The following is a 21,600-nucleotide window of genomic DNA, read 5'->3' as shown; positions in this document are numbered from 1 at the left end:
AAGGCAAGGAGGGAAGGAAGGAAGGAAAGAAGGAAGGAAGGAAGGAAGGAAGAAAGAAAGAAAGAAAGAAAGAAAAAAGAAAGAAGGCAAGAAGGAAAGAAAGGAGGGAGGGAGGGAGGGAGGAAGGAAGGAAGGAGGGAAAGAAGGAAAAAAGACAGAAAGAAGATACAGTAAAAATAAAATAAAGTATAATAAAGTTATTGAATTAAAAAATTCTTATTTAGAAAAAAAAAAAGATAGAACCTTAGGGCAAATGTTGGAAGCTAAGCTATACAGACAAAATCTTACACAGAAGCATACACATACACCCTCACTAAAAGAGGTAAAGGGGGAAAAATCATAAATCTTGCTCTCAGAGACCACCTCCTCAATTTGGGATGATTAGTTGTCTAAAGGAGGGAAGGAAGGAAGGAAGGAAGGAAGGAAGGAAGGAAGGAAAGGAAGGAAGGAAGGAAGAAAGAAAGAAAGAAGCAAAGAAGGAAAGAAAGAAAGAAGGTAAAGTATAATAACGTTATTAAAATTAAAATTAATTATTAAGAAAAAAATTTTAAAAAAAACATGTATGGATAGAACCCTAGGACAAATGGTGGAAGCAAGACTATACAGACAAGATCTCACACAGAAGCATACACATACACATTCACAAAAAGAGGAAAAGGGGAAAAAATCATAGATCTTGCTCCTAAAGTCCACTTCCTTAATTTGGGATGATTGGTTGTCTATTCAGGTATTCCACAGATGCAGGGTATATCAAGTTGATTGTGGAGCTTTAATCTGCTGCTTCTGAGGCTGCTGGGAGAGATTTCCCTTTCTCTTCTTTGTTCTCACAGCTCACCGGGGCTCAGCTTTGGATTTGGCCCTGCCTCTGCGTGTAGGTCGCTGGAGGGCGTCTGTTTTTTGCTCAGACAGGACGAGGTTAAAGGAGCCGCTGATTCGGGGGCTCTGGCGCACTCAGGCCGGCGGGGAGGGAGGGGCACGGAGTGCGGGGCGGGCCTGCAGCGGCAAAGGCCGGCATGACTTTGCACCAGCCTGAGGCCCGCCGTGCGTTCTCCCGGGGAAGTTGTCCCTGGATCCCGGGAACCTGGCAGTGGCGGGCTGCACAGGCTCCGCGGAAGAGGGGTGTGGAGAGTGACCTGTGCTCGCACACAGGCCCCTTGGTGGCGGCAGCAGCAGCCTTAGCATCTCCCGCCTGTCTCTGGGGTCCGCGCTTTTAGCCGCGGCTCGCGCCCGTCTCTGGGGTTCCTTTAAGCAGCGTTCTTAAACCCCTCTCCTCACGCACCAGGAAACAAAGAGGGAGGAAAAAGTCTCTTGCCTCTTTGGCAGGTGCAGACTTTCCCCCGGACTCCCTCCCGGCTAGCCGTGGTGCACTAACCCCTTCAGGCTATGTTCAAGCCGCCAACCCCAGTCCTCTCCCTGCGCTCCGTCCGAAACCGAAACCCGAGCCTCAGAGCCTCAGCTCGCAGCCCCGCCCGCCCCAGCGGGTGAGCAGACAAGCCTCTCGGGCTGGAGAGTCCCGGTCAGCACCGATTCTCTGTGCGGAAATCTCCCCGCTTTGCCTTCTGCACCCGTTGCTGTGCACTCCTCCGCGGCTTCGAAGCTCCCCCCTCCGCCTCCCACAGTCTCCGCCCGCGAGGGGGCTTCCTAGTGTGTGGAAACTTTTCCTCCTTCACAGCTCCCTCCCACTGGTGCAGGTGCCGTCCCTATTCTTTTGTCTTTGTTTTTTCTTGTTTTTCTTTTGCCCTACCCAGGTACGTGGGGAGTTTCTTGCCTTTTGGGAGGTCTGAGGTCTTCTGCCAGCGTTCAGTAGGTGTTCTGTAGGAGTTGTTCCACGTGTAGATGTATTTCTGGTGTATCTGTGGGGAGGAAGGTGATCTCCGCGTCTTACTCTTCCGCCATCTTCCTCTCTCTCTCTTGGTCTTGTTTATGGTTCCCTTTGCTGTGCAAAAGCTTTGAAGTTTCATTAGGTCCCATTTGTTTATTTTTGTTTTTATTTCCATTTCTCTAGGAGGTGGGTCAGAAAGGATCTTGCTGTGATTTATGTCATAGAGTGTTCTACCTATGTTTTCCTCTAAGAGTTTGATGATTTCTGGCCTTACATTTAGGTCTTTAATCCATTTTGAGCTTATTTTTGTGTATGGTGTTAGGGAGTGATCTAATCTCATACTTTTACATGTACCTGTCCAGTTTTCCCAGTACCACTTATTGAAGAGGCTGTCCTTTCTCCCCTGTACATTCCTGCCACCTTTATCAAAGATAAGTTGTCCATATGTGCGTGGGTTTATCTCTGGGCTTTCTATCCTGTTCCATTGATCTTTCTGTTTTTGTGCCAGTACCATACTGTCTTGATTACTGTAGCTTTGTAGTATAGTCTGAAGTCAGGGAGCCTGATTCCTCCAGGTTCTTTTTTCGTCCTCAAGATTGCTTTGGCTATTCAGGGTCTTTTGTGTTTCCATACAAATTGTGAAATTTTTTGTTCTAGTTCTGTGAAAAATGCCAGTAGTAGTTTGATAGGGATTGCATTGAATCTACAGATTGCTTTGGGTAGTAGAGTCATTTTCACAATGTTGATTCTTCCAAAATATATTCTTATCGTTAAGTAGAATTGCCTTTTTCTTGGTCTAGAAACAAGCTATTACATAGCAGCATGCCAATTAATATTTCTTTGTATTTTTCTGTTGATATCCATGTGAAAGTAAAGAAAGGCACTTAAATCAGTACTATTTTCCTTGATGGCTCCCTTAGTCCAAAAGCTCACTGAAGTCAATATGATTTTGTCTTTAGCAGAAATGTTGCAATGTTGCACTTACACTATCACCATAGGAAAGTGAAACAAATGTTTTTTTTAACTGGCCCAAATAGCTCTGTTACTTTCAAATACTCATTCTGGTTTATTTTAAAATATAGTAGAGGCTTCAATAGCCTTTAAAGTGAATTAAGCACATTGTGAGTAATGCTTATCATAGTGGTATCAAAAAATAACTTGTCAGGTTGACATTTAATGTTTCCTCCCTTTTTTGAAATATTATTTTTCTTTGGTTTCATGTAAACTAGCTTCCTTTAAAATAATAGCAAATAGCTTTCCAGCACTTCTAGCCAGGAAATCACAATGAACCAGTCCTGAAGTTTTTCTTCATTAATTGACACGGCTGATCTTATTACTCTAGAGGCCTTATTTCAGATTCAGGACAGAAGCAAATGCTTCTCTATGTGGGCCACCTGTCAGTGGCAGGCATTTCTTCCAATCTGACTAATCATCACTGCAGCATGAGGGTGAAGGAGAAAATACAAAGTATTCAGAGACACTTTATAAAGCTTGTGGTTTTAGTCTTTAACTGAATCCCCTGAGGTGCTATCATCTCACAAAAAATCAGGTCAAGAATGCTACCCATTAAGATGTCTCACTTGGGCATCTGGGCCATAGAATTAAACATGTCAGTTTTTTCCTTCTTTGAGAAAGTTCTTATTTTCTTTCTGTCTCAGTGTCCTAATCTATAAAGCACCTTTTAGGATTGCTGTGAGGATTAAATACAATAAGACTTCAGAAATGTCTCGCACACAGTAGTTTTCAAAAAATTTTCTGTAATTCCTTGACATTTGTCTTTGTGTAAATTGACCAGAGGTAATTTTTTTCAAATGTACCACCACCCAAACAATACTGTTGTCACCACTACATTTGTTTTCCAGAATGTCCTTGGAATAGGGTAACTAGATATTTAGTAAATATGACAGCCATCTCTTAATCTACACAGTTGGTAGAGAATATATGAATTTAGAAGAACAGACTCAAGAAGAGAGCACTTCAAGTCAAAATAAAACAGAATGTTGTAGAAAAGACATTGGAAACTTGATTTTAACCAACATTCTCAATGTAATCAGCTATGTAAAAAGAGAAAATTTCACTTTTTAAAGCTAGAACATGTCAACATTATTGTTCATATGTTGATTTATATATTCAATTGTTCTCTGCTTTGGAAAAATGTGTCTTTCTTTATCACTATATAATTTTTCTTCCTTCTTTTATTTACTTTTTTAATTTACTCACTAGGTGCTGTATAAGGCATTGGAGAGTCAGAACTGAATTATGAAGTTTCTTAGAGGTAACCTCAATCCAATGAAGACAGATATATAAACCTACTTACTTAGTGGAGACATACACATTGTGTCCTGCATTTTGCCTTGGTTCTTATTTCTAATTATTTTGCTTTGTTTCTAAAGTCCCAGTTTAAAAAGCAAATCTGATTCAATTGTGTTTAAATCAGAGAGTGGACCCAGGGTGACTTATTCAATCATTCAGAGATTACTATCCTAGTGCTTAGTCAAAGATTAAAATTGACTGACTGAGGCTGTCAAGACAAATATTACTGCTCCAAAAAGCAAACCTCCAAAGGTTCCTTTTCAGATGCTGAGGGACAACAATTAAGTTGTAAATGACACCATCTCCACCCTCAGAAAACATCCTACAAACCAGTGGACAGCTATGCAGGCAATGTGTGAGGACACTTGTTCCATTCCTACTGACTGTTACTTCTTTTACTAGAGCAAGTTTCTATGCCTATATTCCCTATAGTAGATGAGGAGGAGGCTTCGAAAATAATGTACAATTGAACATTTTTACAGCTTAGCTACATTCTGCCTTGTATATTCAATAGTGTTTGAAACAGCCTTTATACTTTTAAAAGTGAATTCTTTTTTATAAGATAAAGGAGAAGATAGCATTCATGAAATGTCTGTCTAGGTATATATCTTATGAAGGAAACTGAAGACCCAAGGCAGAGGTGAGCATACTTGTTCTGTAAATTCAGAGCCAGATAGTAAATATTTTTCATTTTGATTTTGATTGAGACAGAGGATACTGTCTCTATCACAGATATTCAACTTTGCTATTGTTGCATGAAAGCAACCATAGACACTATGGAGACATATAACTATACTGCATTTCAATAAAACTTTATTGATGAATGCTGAAAACTTGAATCCCATATAGTTTTTATGTGTCATGCATTATTCTTCTTCTTTTGATCTTTTTTTAAACCTAAGTTTAAAATGGACAATCCATTCTTAGCTCAAAGTTTGAATAAAAGTGGGAGGCAGGCCAGATTTGGCCACAAGCTATAGTATGCCAATTCCTGACCTGAGATATAAAGTACCTAGTCTGAAACAGAATGAGATCCCTATATTTTCAATAACAGTTCAATACTCTCTTCACTGTACTCAACACCATTCTATAGCCCCCTAAAATAAAAGAGATGCTGACAGTGATATGAGAATGAAATCATGCAAAAATAGAGAGGAAAAATTATAAGACGCTTAACCAATAAGAACAAAGGGCACATCTCCCCTTTGATTGTGTAGATAGATTGTCACAAGAACTGAGTGAAGCTGGACAGGTTTTAATCTTATCTCTGAGTTCAATTTAGTTTGGAATCATGGAGGAAGTAGACAAGAAACACGTCCTGCTCCGATAGCATGAATTTCAGCTGTATTTGACATACTTAAATATAATCAAACTAGAAATTCTGGAATCAGGGCCATCACTGTCATCTCATTTTTGTGCCACCAATATTTTAGTCATACTTCTACTCATCTCTGGAATCTTCTCTATACTTCTATCATCTCAAGCTCAGATTCCACCCAGTTTTTTCTCTGTTTTCTCCTTATAGAAGAAGTACTTCACTCTTCTGTCCTCCAAAATCATCCTATATTTCAGTGGAGACATGATTATGCGTGTGATATGCAAAAGCCAAGTAGCCAATCATCCCCTGAGAAAGAAAATCCAAATGGACATTAGAGAGAGTCAATTGACCAAGGTGAGAAATGTGGACTCTGAGCAGGAGCTCTAGTTGAACTGAAACCAAAATATCACAAGGGTTCAGAAATATTTCAGTCAGTATGGAAGTTTAATCTGTAGGTATGACAATGGATCCAACTCAAGAGTTAACCAGGCTGCAGCCATATTTCCAGAGGTTTTGCTCTTACTGGATAGTGAATAGAGGTTATGCAGAGACTACAGTCCTAGGAGAACCCAAGTCATGAAAACTGAGGTTCAGAACAGGGCTCCCAGGCAAATAGGATAGTAGTAACTATAATAACAATAATAAATGTAAAAATAATAGTAATATGTAATAGTTTGAGGAATTATACCATGCCTGACACCAAACTAAGTGCTTTATGTGCATTAGCTCATTTAACCCTCAAAACCATCTTATGAAATGGGTACTATTAGCCCAAAATTATATATGAGAAAACTAATCCTTCCAGAGTTTGAATATCTATCCTAAAGTTAAGTAGATGCTGTTGATGGGCTGGAGAAAGGACTCCAACCCAAGTGTTCGTGTAAGCCAGTGAATCAACCTGATGAAACAACACAAGAGGAGTTAATGAGACTTGAATATGTGGTTTATCTCTAATTCACCAGTTTCCAGGTGCAACTGGAGTAAAGATTTTCAAAACAATATGGAAATACATCAATTATTTGATTTGTCCCACATCTTGGGTATCAGTCTTAGTTCTAAACCTTATTGGTAAGAAAGGCTTGGGGCTTGGGATAGCCAAATTAGACTGCCTTAGAAATTAAATGAAATAGGACCCATATGTTTGTCCAGTGGGAAAGGTAGGCATGTAAATGCAAGGGATAAAGATAAGAGTTTATAGATGAGATGGGTGAGGGAAACTAAATATTATGGGATGGTTTCCAAATTTCTGGTTTAGGTCATTAGATGGATAGTAGAGATTTTCAAAAGGGAAGGAATATTGAATTTTTTTTTTAATTTCTGAAAGATGCCAAATAATACAATGACTAAAACATTAACATTGAATTTTTCAGTTAGAAAGTCATTGGTAAGCTTTACTTATACTCTTTTTGTAGGATGATAGGCCAGAATACAGAAGTCAGAGGATTGAATACAAAATGGGAGTGGAAATAATGAATTAAAAACTGTTAAAGAGGAGAATCAAGAATCATTCTACCTACCTTATGTCACAGAAAAAGGCAACATTTCCTCATGGTAGACACTACTTAAAGTAAATATGAGGTCCTGAAGTGTTTTAAAAAAAATAAAATCTTTAACAACTTGGGGCACTTCAAGTTGTCCCTCACTTTCTACTGGAAAAAGGAATTCAAGATCTCAGTGGAGGCCAGCTGAACACTCTCCACTCAGAAGAATTAAAGAAGAGAGTGGAGGCCCTTGGATTTTTGGATGGGGAACCATGGCAGTGTGGCTCAGCTTTCTTGACCTACCTATGGCCGCACCTTCTTTAGTTTTTGCTCCTGGTTTACCCCTGTGATGGGCAGAGGAGGGGTAGGTGTGCTGAGAGACAGTTCATGGGAGCCTAGTGTGAAATCCTGCCTCCACTGTTCCCTGGCTGACCTTGAGCAACTTCCTTTACTTTGCTGAACCTCAGTTTCTTCATGTGTAAAATGGGAAAGTCAAATGAGAAAGCTGTTGGGGCCCTGGCTGCTGTTACCAAACTCTCACCGAGGACTAGATGCTTCATTCCTGATGGTCTCCCAACAGACTTGCAAAACAGGAGTCTTCGCATTTTACAAATGAGGAAGGATGTGAAATACTAAGCATGGCATCAGACAAGGGATGTGTTCAATAAATATTGATTCCCTGCTTCTGTAATATTTGCAAAATTAAAAAGACCACACTCATGGATATAAATACAAACATACATACTTACATAAATAAAGAAATAAATATTTAAAAAAGAAAAAAAGAAAAGCTTTGAGAGCGCATAAGCTAACATTTCTTCAACCTTAATATCTCAGTTTACATACTGACTCCTCCAGAAAGCCTCTACTAAGACCCACCCTTGCAAAACTAATTGGGAACCCCTTCAGTGTATTCCTAGTGCAGCAAGTGACTTACAGCATTTTAACACATACTGTTTTTCATTGAAGTATCTTATTTTCTTTTTTGTCTGCTTCTTAAAGATAATAATATGAATTGTTTCATAGGATTGATGAGAGAATAGTGCTTGACCCATAGGAAAAACCATATAAATGTCAGGTCCTGTTATGATCGTCATTGTTTCATCATGATCACTGGATGAATGTGAACTACAAAATTTAGGAAAAGGGGTTTTGTTCACATTATCTAGAATAAGTGTGAGCCTTAAATAAATATTTATTGAGTTAATGAATAAGCATATAAAAATTTATTAATTATTGATTGATAAGTACTATACAAATAAATTTTGAAATTGATTTTTTGAGATTATTTTCTATTTTTCCAAAAAGAAGACCAAACTATATACAGGACTGAAAGGACAATATGCCTTACCACAACCGTAAAAACCTTAAGTCCATAAAACCATAAAAATCCTTAAGTCCCCCAAATACCTCCACAGAAATTAGACTAAAGTAAAAGTAGCCATCAAAATATTTAAATTTATGCCACTAGAGCTTACCTTATCCTGTGAAAGCACCATTCACAGAGTAGAATTTCCATGGCACTTCAAATCAAAGGATGGGTGGTTTTGTGAATATTTTGGTACATAAACCTTCTGGAGAACGACTTGGCCATATTTATCAGAAGCCTTAAAAATGCAACAATTCCTCTTATAGAAATATCCTGAAATAATAATTAAGAACATAAATAAACATTTGGCTTTAAAGATTTTAACTAAATGTTTGTAATATTTAGACAGTAAATAATCTAAATGTCAATAATAGAAGATTAAATAAATTATTCTACATCTGTATAATAAAACACTGAGCAGTTATTTAAATTAATATTTTATATCATGTTTACTATAATGAAAGATGTTTATGCTTTCATTGGTTATAAAACAATATGTAGAGCATAATACCATTTTTGTTTTATTGAGAGTGTAGAAAGGACAAGAATAGGGGAAGAGAGAATATTATGCAAGCCCAAAACTTGATAACCTCCCCTGCATACTCACTGCCCCTTATTTGTATCCTATTCATCATCTGGTCCTGTCCTTTGTACGTTTTATATGTCATCTAAACTTACCATTCTCTATATCACTACTGTCATAATGTTAATTTAGAAATGGCATCATTTTTCATGTTTTTGTAGGAAAGCTACATAACTGATGTCCCTATCCCATTGTTTCCCTTCTCAAGTCCAAACTCCAAAGGGAAGATGGAGAATGGTCTTTCTTAAATGCTGATCTGAACATGACATATTTTCAGGGCAAGGTCTATAGTCCTTGACATCACATATTAGACCATTAAAACTATGACCCATATCCATGTTTCCTAAGCTTACCAAGGTCAGTTTTCTGCATCTTAACATATACTGCTTTATCCACCAAAAGCAAGCTTATCTCCTCATCTAGTTGTTAATCATCTTTTACAGAGATAAAATCATTGCTGTTTAAAAGCAAACTGACTATAGACACTTCTATTAATGCAGGTATTTATTTCAGTTATAAACTATGTCTCCACTTTCAGAAATGGATAAAGAAATTCCAAGGTGTCTGTAAACTTTTCCATAAAGCTAAACAAGAACCAGAATGAGTTGAGTGAGTAGCCCTTTATTTAGCTCAGCACATTTGTGATACTTCGGGTAGGCAAAGGAAGACCTTCTTTTAGAAGGATACTGAGAGTCAATTGTTTTGTGTAATATCAAAAGTCAATTTGTATTTAGAAGTCATAGGGCTGACCAGAAGTTGGAGAATCAAGGGAGTCTTGAGAGAAAAAAATGGAGATGAGCACTATCGCAGAAGGCCAGAGCTTCTGGAGGAGTCTATCCAGTGAGAAATCATCATGACAAAGTGGCCATAGTAGAGGTTTTTGTCATTCCAACCACATCCCCTTTGACAAGCAAGTATAGGTACACCCATTCCACCATCTTCTCTGAGCATTGGATGCTAACATCTCTCAGCTACACCTTTCTCATGAAAAATGCCTGTTAAAAACAGGAGTACTTAATCCAAAATTGCCTGAGAGGTAGCCTGCAGTCAGTGACTGACTAATGCAAGGGCATAAAAGACGTGGCCCCTTGTCCCTAGCAAGGACAATACTGTGATGCCAATTTTATTCCAGAGCTCACTGTGGGATCCATGGTTTACCTAGCTTTTCCTCTTTTCCTATCCTGCTTTCTTCATTCCCTTACAGACTTCACTAGAGCCGCAAGAATCCTTGTCTCAGGATAGCAATCTAGGATTTTCAAGACCAAAATTGCATAATACTAAATTTTAAGATATTTTAATTTCAGAGATTAAAAACTCTCCCAATAACCTCATCTTCTAAAGCTTGTGCTGTACATATGTATCCATCAAAACACACGCTGAGGGACTTCCCTGTCAGTCCAGTGGTTAAGACCTCACCTTCCAGTGCAGGGGTTGTGAGTTTGATCCCTGGTCAGGGAGTTAAAATCCCACATGCCTAGCAGCCAAAAAACAAAAGAAAACAGAAGCAACATTGTAACAAATTCAATAAAGACTTTAAAAACATGGTCTACATCAAAAAAATCTTTAAAAAAGAAACACACCCTTAAAAATGTCTTCCTTAAGTTTTCAGAGGAAAATCAAAGATAAACGGCTGAGATCTACATGGGGTTGGCACAAAGCAGAAGGAGAAGAACAGCTACAATGAGATAATTCACTAGGAGCTCAGAACTAACCAAAGTCATGAGAATATAAGTGTCTTGGAATTCACAGAAACCACGGGGAGGGGATAAGTCTTCCCACAGAAAATGGGAATTGCGGCAGATGAAGACTGAGGCCTACCCCATAACCTTTAGGCATCCTTCAGTTTCTTTCCAGGTGGTTCCCAGAGCACCAACAGCATGGGCCTCTTTTATTCTCCCTGAGGATTTTCTCCAGAACCACAGGAGCATGCGCCACTCCACACAGGTGAAACCAAGAATTTTAAGGGAGATGAAGTCCCTGAGGGCAATCCTCAACCAGGAAGGAATGGGAGTCGTGGGTAAATTCACGGACTTCCTTGGCCAAAACGGATTCTCAAAGAGTCGCCAATGGGACTGAGTCTCAGTTGTTCATACTAATTTAGCCATTAATGTGCTCTTTATTGGCTTTTTTCCCATTCCTGTCTCACCCACTCTCTCACTTGCGCTTCCTGGAATTATCTCCCAAATAAATTACCTATACCCAAATTCTTGTGTCAGAAATGGCTTTGGGAGGAACTAAAACAGGTAGAAATCAGGCCAATTTTGTTTAAATGTGCATTTCCCTGAAGAATTAATTCAGGTATCACTTTTCTGGAGATCACTTCTCTGGCCTGCTTCCTCCTCAACTTGTACTTCATTATCACTCCATGAATAACTCTCATACTTTGGAATAACCTGTGTGTGTGTGTGTGTGTGTGTGTGTGTGTGTGTGTGTGTGTGTCTGTGTGTGTCTGTGTGTGTTCCCTCAAGAACTGAATTCCTTAAAGTTAGAAACAGTGTTTTATAACCCTCTGTATCCCCAGGGCCAGAAGCAGTGCCATTCATTTTGATGAATGTACCAGTTAGAATTATTTCTGCTGTTGATAACAACATAAACCAAAAAAGGAAGGAGAGAAGGATTTGTTGTATCAAATAACTAAGCAGTCCAGAAAGAGATAACCACGTTTGTCTTCACTCAAATGACCCAAACAGTGATACCAAAAGTCATTTTCTTTGTCTATATTTCTCTGGATATGCGACCTTGAAGTTGGCTCCACTGTCCATATGTTTGCAAAATGACTGCAACAGCAGTGGTCACTAATCCTCTGAGGTTTATATCCAATAGAGAAAACACAGTCTATCCTAGCACATGTGGAAAAAGCATCATTGAATTTCATTGACTCTCATGGGATTACATGAACATCCCTGACCAATCACTGCCACCAAAGGAATGCAATGTACTAATTGACTGAAGTCTGGCTCATTTGCTTTGTTCTGGAGCTGGAGAAAGAGCTCCACTTAAAGCAAAGAGCTGAAAAAGGAAAAGAGGTATTTTCTGGAAGAAAATCAGAGAGCTATTAGCAAGAGAGAGGAAAATGTTTGCTAGAAAGCAAGTAATAGATGTTCACTACAATGAATAAATAAACAATGATGAATGGCAATATAATAACACAGAATTTCACTGTGATTTTTGCAAATAAATATTATGTTTGCATTTATATCACTTTACATAAAAGTATGTTTTAAAAAAAGGGACTGAAAGTATCATTTTCATCTGGAAAGTTTTCCTATCTTGATTGATTGGGGCTTTGTTTCCTTACACAGGCTCAGTGCTTCTGTCTGCTTCAGTGGATAGGAATGTTTGTTTTATTAAAAACTTGCTTAATACTTGGAAACATAACAAAATATTTAAATTTATTTTTAGGACAAGACTAGATTCAACTTCCAGGAAATAGATTTGCCCAATTAACTAGAGCTCTCATTGACTTCATATAGTGAGAGGGTTTGTATTCTCAGGATGAGTGTTAATAGGTGCTGAAAGAACTGGGCACAGTGTAATGTTTATAGCAAATACAAGAGAATATAATATAAAAATGTGTCTGGAGAAATCCAAGAATTATTCTGTGGTGTATATTTCACCAACTAGAGCATTAAAAATTAGCATTGTATTTAAAGTGGAAAATAAAATCTCACTTTATAGTCCCCATTTTTCAGTTTTCAAAGTTAAATGAAAAATTCTTATTGAATTAAATAGTGTTTAACTACATGCTAATTTCATGAGATTCCTATGGGTATAAAGGAAAATGGTAATAAAAAACATTGGTGATAATGTACATTGGATTTTTAAAAGAAAGCCTTATAATAAAATTCCTAAAAAAATAATGAAATGCCTTTAAATAGCAAGATACCTAGTGCATTTTAAGAAATGCATTATACTTATATATTTTATATATTTTTTTCTTTCAGAAATATATCCTAAAATACCCAAAAGTGAGGGTAATGAAAGAAAACTTACACTTTTTTAATGAATTTCACTCACCTCTTCTTTCTCTTCACCCTGCACCCTGTTAAGCCCTCCTACACATTCCTGGAGTGCAAAGCTGGGTCTGGCACTTTTTGGTTCCATATGCTTCTTTGCACTAAAAATCAGCAAGGATGGGGATTTATCATCTCCTGCATAAATTAGGGTTGTGATTTGGCAATATGACTGGGCAGTAGTCCAGCTGTCTTGAAAAATTAAGAAAAAGAAGAAAAGGAGGCATTTTTTTCTATCTCTCTCAACCTGGAAAGGGAAGACACAAGTTCAAACTAAATGGAATCACTTAGTATCTTAAACCAAAAATAGTGATCTGTGACTTTGTTGGAGAATAAAAGGAGAGTCCTTTGGTTTAAGTGATAGCCAATGCCAGGGATCACAGGATGATATTCTCTATGCCTTGTCATAGATATTGCCATATTTTAAACCCAGATTTCTTGGTCATTGAGCAGAGTAGTGTACCTGAAATGAAGGTGGAATCTTCAAGATACAGTATCATTCTCTCCTTGGTTTTGTATTCCTTAATCATCATGCTCAGGTAGACTCAAATAAAACTTAGGCAACCTCTCACATGAGAAGTCAAATACACCTGGCATTATGGAAGAAGCACTGGGTATAGAGTAGGGGAGAGCTCTCAATGAGGGGAATGCAAAGTTACAGAAATAAAAATTTAAATAGTAGATTGCTAAATATAATTGTAAGAAAATATATTCCCATTTGAAATATTTCATTCATGGACCAGAGAATCCTAGCTTTGGGTGTAACAGCACTGTAATGAATCAGGAGTCAGTTACTGATTCAGAGCATATACCATAGCCCAGAGGAAGTTACTCCAGCCTGCAAAATGTTACCACACAGCTGGTGCTATAGTTAAGTATTCAAAAAAACATTTTACACCATCTATCAGATCTGCTGCCTCAGGGTGATGGAGAACATGATAATATCAGTAAGGTTCATAGCTTGGACCAATCACATATTTTACTTCCTATAAGATTAGTTCCCACATCAAAAGCAATGCTTGTGAATTACCATCACAGTGAATACGGCATCTGAAAGTTCATGGTTCGTGTTTTTTTTTGTTTGTTTTGTTTTGTTTTGTTTTTGTGGTACACGGGCCTCTCACTGTTGTGGCCTCTCCCATTGCGGAGCACAGGCTCCGGACGCGCAGGCTCAGCGGCCATGGCTCACGGGCCCAGCCGCTCCGCGGCATGTGGGATCTTCCCAGACCGGGGCACGAACCCGTGTCCTCTGCATCGGCAGGCGGACTCCCAACCACTGCGCCACCAGGGAAGCCCGGTTCGTGATTTTTGAAGAAGCATTTTGGTCAGGGGAAGCAAATGCATATTCAGAATATCTATTCCATTTTTTTGTGTGTGTGCTGCCATTTCCATTATGGAAGTGATCTAGCATAATCAATTTGCATATAACTGGCTGTAACAGGTAACTTGCTGAACTTCCTGGGGAATAACGCCATGTTGGAACCAAGTGTTGGCTCCTGCTATTGGAAGACATGGCAATCAGCAATGGCTTTAACCAGACCGGCTTTAGTGAGTAGAAATCCAGTTTGCTGAACTCATGACCATTTTGTTTATTCATGCATCGATTGGGTTAGAATAGGGAAACCAGTGAAAGAGGCTGACGAACATTCACAGAACAAGTGATCTTGGCCACCTAGTTATTAAGATCCTTCTGTGCTAAGAATGCTTTTTACTGAGCACTGACATAGGACACAGATATGTTCATGCTCTTTGTCCATTTGGAGGCATTCATCTTTATATCACCTATGCAGAAAAGTTTTCCAATCATGTTCTTTCTAAACCAAACCATTAGTCATTTAAGTTAGTGTCAGCTTATCATTCAGAACCATTTGTAATCCAGGTCCAGAAATATCCTTCCTCAGTGTGTTATTCCAAAGGAACCTTCCGTGAGGATGTAAGACATTGAGCTTCTTTCTCCATGGTAGGAGGGACCAGAAAAAGTAACTTGTCCTTTACCTTAGAAGGACAGATCTTGACATACCCCAAACTACTGTAAACTTAGATAATTTTGCTGAGGTACAGGCCTTTTAATTTTTATTTAATTTATGTACTACCTTCAGATACACATGTGTCTTACCAAGTAGTTACTACTTTCTGCTCACCAGGTACAAACATTAATATCATCAATATAGTGGAGGAGTGGCATGTTCTGTGAAATGCAGATACATTCCTGTGTCTGTTGGCCATCTGTATGTCTTCTTTGGGAAAATATCTATTCAGGTTTTCTGCCCATTTTTAAAATTGTTTTTTTATATTGAATTGTATTAGCTGCTTATGTATTTAGAATATTAACCCCTTATAAATTATATTATTTATGAATATTTTATCCCATTCAGTGGTTTTTTTTCTTTTTTTCCAAGATTCCCTTTGCTATGCAAAAGCTTTGAAGATTCATTATGTCCCTTTAGTTTATTTTTCCTTTTGTTTCCTTTGTCTGAAGAGACAGAACAGCAACAACAACAACAAAATGCTACAACTTAAGTGAAAGAATGTTCTAGCAATGTTTTACTCTATGAGTTTTTTGTTTTTTTAAATGACTGAACATCATTTATTTGTTTTTCACTAAGACTTTATATTGAGGACCCCAACTAAACTGTGTCACCACCTCCCATGCCTATTCGAAGAAGGGTTAGTAGAGTGAATATAATAAAACAGATATGAACAGTTTGAAGGACTGGAACAAACATTAACTGGAAAAAAACAACTTCCATCTAAAGTATCATAAAAAATGTTTAAGTAAAAAAGGGGGATGGAGGGTAATGGCAGTTTCAGATTGAACAAGATCCTCACATTTCATCTAAAACATTCAATACTGGCTACAGGGTACCAGAATGAAAGCAGGATTACTATAATACAAAACATTACACACCAGGGTTCCAAGCACACCCCCATCACACTAATGCTTCCAAACTATTTAGGTTTTTAAGTCATTTTGAGTTTATTTGTGTATATGGTGTGAGAAAATGTCTAATTTCATTACTTACCAGTATCTGTCCAGATTTCCTAGCACTGATTTTTGAAGGGACTGTCTTTTCCCTAGAATTAATATGTAGATTATTTATTCTAGCTATGTGAAAAATTTCATGGGTATTTTGATAGGGATTGATTAAATCTGTAGATTATTTTGGGAAGTATGCGCATTTCAACAATATTAATTCTTCTATTCATGAACATGGGATATCTTTCCATTTCTATCATCTTCAATTTCCTTCGTCAAAGGTTGATAGTTTTTGAGTGTAAGTCTTTGGTCTCCCTGGTTAAGTGTATTCCTAGGTATTTCATTGTTTCTTTCTTTTTTTAACATCTTTATTGGAGCATAATTGCTTTACAATGGTGTGTTAGTTTCTGCTTTATAAAAAAGTGAATCAGCTATACATATATCCCCATATCTCCTCCCATATGCATCTCCCTACCACCCTCCCTATCCCACCACTCTAGGTGGTAACAAAGCACCGAGCTCATCTCTCTGTGCTATGTGGCTACTTCCCACTAGCTATCAATTTCATATTGGGTAGTGTATATATGTTCAGGCCACTCTCTCACTTCATCCCATCTTACCCTTCACCCTCCCTGTATCCTCAACTCCATTCTCTATGTCTGCATCTTTACACCTACCCAGCCCCTAGGTTTTTCAGAACCTTTTTTTTTTTTTTAAATTTTAGATTCCATATATATGTGTTAGCATACGGTGTTTGTTTTTCACTTTCTGACTTACTTCACTCTATATGACAGACTCTATGTCCATCCATCTCACTACAAATAACTTAATTTTGTTTCTTTTTACAGCTGAGTAATATTCCATTGTATATATGTGCCACATTTTCTTTATCCATTTATCTGTCGATGGACACTTAGGTTGCTTCCACGTCCTGGCTATTGTAAATAGAGCTATAGTGAACATTGTGGTACATGACTCTTTTTGAATTATGGTTTTCTCTGGGTATATGCCCAGTAGTGGGATTGCTGGATCATACGGTAGTTCTATTTTTAGTTTTTTAAGGAACCTCTATACTGTTCTCCATAGTGGTTGTATCAATTCACTATCCCACCAACAGTACAAGAGGGTTCCGTTTTCTCCACACTCTCTCCAGAATTTATTGTTTGTAGATTTTTGATGATGGCCATTATGACTTGTGTGAGGTGATACCTATTGTAGTTTTGATTTGCATTTCTCTTGTGATTAGAGATGTTGAACATCCTTTCATGTGTTTCTTGGCAATCTGTATATCTTCTTTGGACAAATGTCTGTTTAGTTATTCTGACCATTTATGGATTGGGTTGTTTATTTTTTTGATATTGAGCAGGATGAGCTCAATATTGAGCTCAATGTAAATATTGAGCTCAATGAGCTCAATGTAAAATTTAGAGATTAATCCATTGTCAGTTGCTTCCATTGCAAATATTTTCTCCCATTCTGAGGGTTGTCTTTTCATCTTGTTTATGTTTTTCCTTTTCTGTGAAAAAGATTTTAACTTTCTTTAGGTCCCATTTGTTTATTTTTGTTTTTATTTCCATTTCTCTAGGAGGTGGGTCAAAAAGGATCTTGCTGTGATTTATATCTAGAGTGTTCTGCCTATGTTTTCCTCTAATAGTTTGATGGAGTCTGGCATTACATTTAGATCTTTAATCCATTTTGACTTTATTTTTGTGTAGGATGTTAGGGAGTGTTCTAATTTCATTCTTTTACGTGTAGCTGTCCAGTTTCCAAAGCACCATTTATTGAAGGGGCTGTCTTTTCTCCAGTGTATATTCTTGCCTCCTTTATCAAAGATAATGTTACCATATGTGTGTGGGTTTATCTCTGGGTTTTCTAACCTGTTCCATTGATCTATATTTCTGTTTTTGTGCCAGTACCATACTGTCTTGATTACAGTAGCTTTGTAGCATTGTTTGAAGTCTGGAAGCAGATTTCTCCAGCTCTGTTTTTCTTTCCCAATATTGATTTGGCTATTCGGGGTCTCTTGTGTTTCCATACACATTGTGAAATTTTTTCTTCTTGTTCTGGAAAAATGCCATTGGTAGTTTGATCGGGATTGCATTGAAGCTGTAGATTGCTTTAAGTAGCATAATCATTTTCACAATGTTGATCCTTCCAATCCAAGAGCATTGTATATCTCTCCATCCGTTTGTATCATCTTTAATCTTTCATCAGTAAGTTATAGTTTTCTGCATACAGTTCTTTTGTCTCCTAGGTAGGTTTATTCCTAGATATTTTACTCTTTTTGTTGTAATGGTAAATGCGAGTGTTTCCTTAATTTCTCTTTCATTTTTCATCATTAGTGTATAGGAATGCAAGAGATTTCTCTGCATTAATTTTGTATCCTGCTACTTTACCAAATTCATTGATAACTCTAGCAGATTTCTGGTAGCATCTTTATGATTCTCTATGTATAGTTTCATGTCATCTGCAAACAATGACAGCTTTACTTCTTTTCCTATTTGGTTTTCTTTTATTTCTTTTTCTTCTCTGATTGCTGTGACTAAAACTTCCAAAACTATGTTGAATAATAGTGGTGAGAGTGGACAACCTTGTCTTATCCCTGATCTTAGAGGAAATGCTTTCAATTTTTCACCATTGAGAATGATGTTGGTTGTGGGTTTGTCATATACAGTCTTTAGTATATTGAGGTAAATTCCCTGTATATCTACTTTCTGTAGGGTTTTTATCATAAATCGGTGTTGAATTTTGTCAAAAGATTTTTCTGCATCTATTGAGATGATCTTATATTTTCCATCCTTCAGTTTGTTAATATGGTATATCACATTGATTTGCATATATTGAAGTAGAGTTGCACCCTGCGATAAATCTCACTTAATCATGGTGTATGATCTTTTTAATGTGCTATTACATTCTGTTTGCTAGTATTTTGTTGATGATTTTTGCATCTATACTCCTGAGTGATACTGGCCTGTAGTTTTCTTTCTTTCTATCATCTTGGTCTGGTTTTGGTATCAGGGTGATGGTGGCCTTTTACAATGTGTTTGGGGTGTTCTGCCTTCTGCTATATTTTGGAAGAGTTTGAGAAGGATAGGTGTTAGCTCTTCTCTAAATGTTTGATAGAATTCACCTGTGAAGCCATCTTGTCCTGGACTTTTGTTTGTTGGGAGATTTTTAATTATAGTCTCAATTATAGTGCTTCTGGTTGGTCTGTGTATATTTTGTATTTCTTCCTGTTTCAGTCTCAGAAGGTTGTGCTTTTCTAAGAATTTGTCCATTTCTTCCAGGTTATCCAATTTATTGGCATAGAGTTGATTGCAGTAAGCTCTCATGATCCTTTGTATTTCTGCAGTGTCATTTGTTACTTCTCCTTTTTCATTTCTAATTCTATTGATTTGAGACTTCTCCCTTTTTTTCCTGGTGAGTCTGGCTAGTGGTTTATCAACTTTGCTTATCTTCTCAAATAACCAGCTTTTAGTTTTATAGAACTTTTCTGTGGTTTTCTTTGTTTCTATTTCATTTATTTCTGCTCTAATCTTTATGATTTATTTCCTTCTGCTAACATTAGGTTTTGTTTATTCTTCTTTCTCCAGTTCCATTAGGTGTAAGGATATATTGCTTATTTGAGATTTTTCTTCTTTCTTGAGGTAGGATTTTATTGTTATAAACTTCCCTCTGAGAACTGCTTTTGCTGCATCCCATAGGTTTTGAGTCATCATGTTTTCATTGCCATTTGTTTCTAGGTATTTTTTTATTTCCATTTTGACTTCTTCAGTGACTTCTTTGTTGTTCAATAGTGTATTGCTTAGCCTCTAATTGTTTGTATTTTTAACAGATTTTTTCCTGTAATTGATATCGAGTCTCATAGCATAGTGATTGGAAAAGATATTTGATACAATTTCAATTTTCTTAAATTTGCCAAGACTTGATTTGTGACCCAAGATATGATCTATCCTGGAGAATGTTCCATGAGTATGTGAGAAGAAAGTGTATTCTGTTGTTTTTGGATGTAACATCCTACAAATGTCAATTAAGTACATCTTGTTTAATATATCATTTAAAACTTTGTTTCCTTATTTATTTTCATTTTGGATGATCTGTCCTTTGGTGAAAGTGGGGTGTTATAGTCCCCTACTATGATTTTGTTACTGTTGTTTTCCCCTTTTATGGCTGTTACCATTTGCCTTATGTATTGAGCTGCTCCTATGTTGGGTGCATAAATATTTACATTTGTTATATCTTCTTCTTGAATTGATCCCTTGATCACTATGTAGTGTCCTTCTTTGTCTCTTGTAATAGTCTTCATTTTAAAGTCTATTTTTTGTGATACGAGAATTGCTACTCCAGTTTTTTTTTGATTTCCATTTACATGTAATATCTTTTTTCATCCCCTCACTTTCAGTCTGTGTGTGTCCCTAGGTCTGAAGTGGGTCTCTAGTAGACAACATATATATGGGTCTTGTTTTTGTAACCATTCAGTTAGTCTATGTCTTTTGGTGGGAGCATTTAATCCATTTATGTTAAAGTAATTATCAATATGTATGTCACTATGACCAATTTCTTAATTGTTTTGGGTTTGTTTTTGTAGATCTTTTGCTTCTCTTGTGTTACTGGCCTAGGGAATTTCCTTTAGCATTTCTTGTAAAGCTGGTTTGCTTGTGCTGTATTACCTTAGCTTTTGCTTGTCTGTAAAGGTTTTAATTTCTCCATCGAATCTGAATAAGATTCTTGCTGGCTAGAGTAATCTTGGTTGTATGTTTTTCCCTTTCATCACTTTAAAAATGTCCTGCCACTCCCTTCTGGCTTGCAGAGTTTCTGCTGAAAGATCAGCTGTTAACCTTATGTGGATTCCCTTGTGTGTTATTTGTTGTTTTTCCCTTGCTGCTTTTAAAATGTTTTCTTTGTACTTAATTTTTGATAGTTTGATTAATATGTGTCTTGGCATGTTTTTCCTTGGAGTTATCCTGTATGGGACTCTCTGTGCTTCCTGGACTTGATTAACTATTTCCTTTCCCATATTAGGGAAGTTTTCAACTGTAATCTCCTTCAAAATTTTCTCGGTCCCTTTCTTTTTCTATTCTTCTTCTGGGACCCCTATAATTCGCATGTTGGTTTGTTTAATGTTTTTCCAGAGGTCTCTGAGACTATCCTCAATTATTTTCATTCTTTTTTTCTTTTTTCTGCTCTGTGGTATTTATTTCCACTATTTTATCTCCAGGTCACTTATCCGTTCTTCTGCCTCAGTTATTCTGCTATTGATTCCTTCTAGAGAATTTTTAATTTCCTTCATTCTAGACTGCTGATTCCCTCTTCATTTCTTTAGTCTGGTGTGTTTTTACCTTCATCCTTCATCTGCTGTGTTTCTCTGTCTTCTCATTTTGCTGCACTTACTGTGTTTGGTGTCTCCTTTTTGTAGGATGCAGGCTTGTAGTTCCCGTTGTTTTTGGTGTCTGCCCGCAGTAACTAAGTTTGGTTCAGTGGATTGTGTATGCTTCCTGGTGGAGGGGATTGGTGCCTGTGTTCTTGTGGATGAGGCTGGATCTTGTCTTTCTGCTGGGCACTACTGTGTCAGTGGTGTGTTTTTGGGTGTTTGTGACCTTATTATGATTTTAGGCAGCCTCTCTTCTAATGGGAAAGTTTGTATTCCTGTCTTGCTATTTGTTTGGCATAAGGTGTCCAGCACTGTAGCGAGCTGGTCATTGAGTGAGCTGGTTCTTAGCATTG

This window comes from Stenella coeruleoalba (assembly GCF_951394435.1).
Source record: "Stenella coeruleoalba genome assembly, chromosome: 17".
Lineage (NCBI taxonomy): Eukaryota > Metazoa > Chordata > Mammalia > Artiodactyla > Delphinidae > Stenella > Stenella coeruleoalba.
This window is presented reverse-complemented; position numbering follows the sequence as displayed.